This window comes from Alligator mississippiensis, chromosome 1 (assembly GCF_030867095.1).
Source record: "Alligator mississippiensis isolate rAllMis1 chromosome 1, rAllMis1, whole genome shotgun sequence".
NCBI lineage: Eukaryota > Metazoa > Chordata > Crocodylia > Alligatoridae > Alligator > Alligator mississippiensis.
This window is the reverse complement of record NC_081824.1, coordinates 227,036,914-227,040,398: the sequence shown is the minus strand read 5'-3', so window position 1 is coordinate 227,040,398 and position 3,485 is coordinate 227,036,914.

The window sequence follows — 3,485 nt, the reverse complement described above, 5'->3', positions numbered from 1 at the left end:
CCATCATATGCCCCTCCCCCCTCTCCTCCTCCTCCTCCCTCTTTTTTGATGCTGGAAATATGGTAATCCTAAATTATGTAGTAATTTTATGAAACACTTTGTTTTGAAAATGCCAGAACCACACTTTCAACTTTTAGGGGGTTTTTTTCTATTTTCTTTTTCCTTTTTTAACTGAAACAGTTCAGTGACATTGACAAGAATTCATTAAATGTTTCAATCAACCCAAATCTATTGCTTGGCTAAAAATATTTGCCCATTTCTACTCCTAAACTCTTACTTGGTCAAATCACTAGAAGGAGACCAAGATACACATGGGTTACATATGCACGCAGACATAGCATGGGTTACATATGCACGCAGACTATTGTAAAACATCCTGCAAAATTGGGATCGTGGGCCCTGATCCTATTAAAAACAATGGTAAAACTACAGGCAACCCTGTAGAAGAATCTCCCAGCCCAAGCCCCACAACTGCAGAGCTCAGGCTGGGAGATAAGGATCTCCCAGCACTGGCCCCAAGATCTCAGAGGTGGTGTTGGGAGATAAGGACCTTCCAGCCCCTCTCGCCTCCTTTCCCCCTTCTCCCACCTCTGCTCCTCAATCACAATGGCAAAGCAGAGGCTGGAAAATAAGGATCTCCCAGCCCTGGCTTCGCAATCACAATCTCAGAGTGGGGCAACGGGAGCTCCCTGCTGCCAGGGCAGGGGGACACAGTCCCCACCTGGGGTCCAGTGGCAGAACCCACCCCAGCATCAGACAGTTCCCAGGGGCAGGGAGCAATCTCCTGGCCCCTGCTGCCTGTCTGACCAGAAGCACATTTGCTCCCGGTCAGGCATCTACACAAGCCTTACTGCGCAGTAACGAATCACAAGTAAATTTGCTACTTGCAAATGCAAGTAGCAAATTTACTCATGATTAGAGCAGTTTACTGTGCAGTAAGCATGTGCACATGTAGACATGCATGCTTACTGTTCAGTAAACTGCTCTACTGTACAGTAAAGCATTTTGTGTAGATGCACCCACTGACGTTCAGCACCTAGCACAATGGGGCCTGCATGCATTTGGGGCTTTTGGCTTCATGAGCATGAATAATAATCCAGCTCACAACAGTATATTCCACACGAGTAAACATAATGAGCCAAAATGAAGGCTTAGTGGAAATCTAGGGCAATTATTCAAGTAGAACTTGGGATGCACTTGTTGCATTGTGTATTCCAATTGAAACAGAAGGGCACGAGATCTAGCGATTCTTATTTCCTCAGGGCACAAAACTGCTTTCCTAAATTCTAAGAAATACCAGTATTTGTAATACTTGGAATGAGAGAGTTACCAAAAATGAATGCATGTTACAATTACACTTTCTCTGCTTATGGACTGTGCATAATTTTGCTACAGTGTTCACTGCTAGCTCCTGAGCAGTCTAATGCTGTTGTTGAAACCTTGATTATTCCCACAGTTTCAGAATGAAAGTTGCCTCACTCAGGTTTGTCTTCAGGGCTGAAAAGTATCCTTTGGGGACTCCATTTGTGCAGGCAGCTGTTTGTTCTACTCTCAGTCTGATGCCAGACGTGATAGAAAGCAATTGGTTCTAGGAAGCAGATTAAGCTTTTGTGCATTTTGTTGGCATCATTCTCCATAAGTGCTGACTCTAACCTGCATTTTTCACTGCAGGGAACTGAGCAAAAAAATAACAGTCAAACTGAAAACTAAATTGTTTGGTCCCCTTTGGAAGTCATTGACTTCTGTTCATTGCCTTAACCAAATGCACTATCCACACTGAATCATTGGACACTTATGGGTCCTAGACATGCAAAATCCCTGGGGAGGTTTGTAGCTGCCAAAGGTTATCCCTGAACTTGACATGAGTCAATAAGTCAGTCTTGAAAATCTCTATCACCATTCTCCAGGGGACGATAAAGACAAGGAAAGTGGAGGGAAGGTGGAGTGAAAACACTAGAGTTCTATTATTTATATTACAGTCGTACCTAGTGTTCCTTCTAAGAACACGTCTCCAAAGGATATATGGTTATCTTTGTTTCAAAGGAGAGGAATGTATCTGGCAAAGAGAAATGATGTGACTTACCCAAGGTCACACAGCGAGTCTGGACAGAGCTGGGAATTTTCCAAGTCCTTTTCTTCAAGGTTTGCAGGCTCAATGCAATATAATATGAAGGGGAATCAGTTTCATAATAAACAGGAGAATTGGCTCACAGCTTCACATGAAACTTAATTCATATATCAGACTTTAGGAGCTTAAAAGTAAAAGCCATTAGCTGTGTTCTCTGTTAGAGCTGCTTGGAACGTGAAGCATGACTGCTGTGTAAAATATTGCTCTAAACGTAGCAATACTGAAGGCTAAATTGCTAGCTAGGCAACCCAACTACTTGCCTCTGCTCTTAAGCACCCAGTTCAGCTGTTACCAATGGATTCTTATCTGGCCACAGCTCAAATACAAGTAATCTCAGTTCCTCAGTGATAATTTTGTTCAGTGCTAAGCATATACCCCTGTCCTACAGCCCCTCCACCCCACCACACACCAGTCCACCTGACATAAGGAGTGACTAAAGAATACAATTTATATAGTTTAGTAAAAACTCTTGGCAATGAGTAAAAACTCTTGGTGAGTAATGGTAATGGGCATGGAATTGCATGGGCTTGCATTGGTTTCATACTGGTTTAGTTCCACTGATTTCCATGAAGTGACTTCTGATTTACACTGGGAGGATGATTGGAGCCTGTAGATCTAGCAATGGGATGATGTTCAGCCTCTTGAAATGAGAAACAAAAGTTCAATCCCCTCTTCAGAGCTAAATCCTGCACACAAAGATGTTCATTGACTTGGAGGGGAACAGGACTGGGCCCTCCAGTTCTCATGTTTTGTTCCCACAGACATTTCAGCCTAACTTTGGAACACAACATTGGTTTTCCAGATGTTCATTACCTGCTGGTATGCTTTCGTTCTGCGAGTGGACCGAGATCTGACCCTGCACAGAGCAGCGGATCTTCCTCATCACTGCTCACATGGTAGAGATGATGTACACTATGAACTGCAGCCACATGTTTTGTAGGTTATTGCCTTTCCATTCATATGTTGGGAACTGTCAAAACATTTAATCACTAAGTAGAACAAAGAAATTAAATATAGCTCAGCCATATCCTGCCCCCAAATACTCAATTCTGTAGGTGGGCAAATGAGTGCAGAATTTGGCCTATAATTAATAGGATGCATGTGCATAGTCTGAGCATTAGAAATTTGGGGCCAGAAACACTGGCTTATATCAACCTCAGCTGTGCTAGACCGAGGGGTTTGCTCCGGTCACATACTGCAAAGAAGCAGCTTCTTCCAAAATTTCCCTCCTTCTTCTTGAATTTTACTTCAGTAGCTTCATCCACAGCATGTGCCTCTTCATCCCACTCTGGCAATTTATATATCACAAAAAACATTTAGGAATTGTCTACATTCCAGAGCTACAGTCAACTGTAAC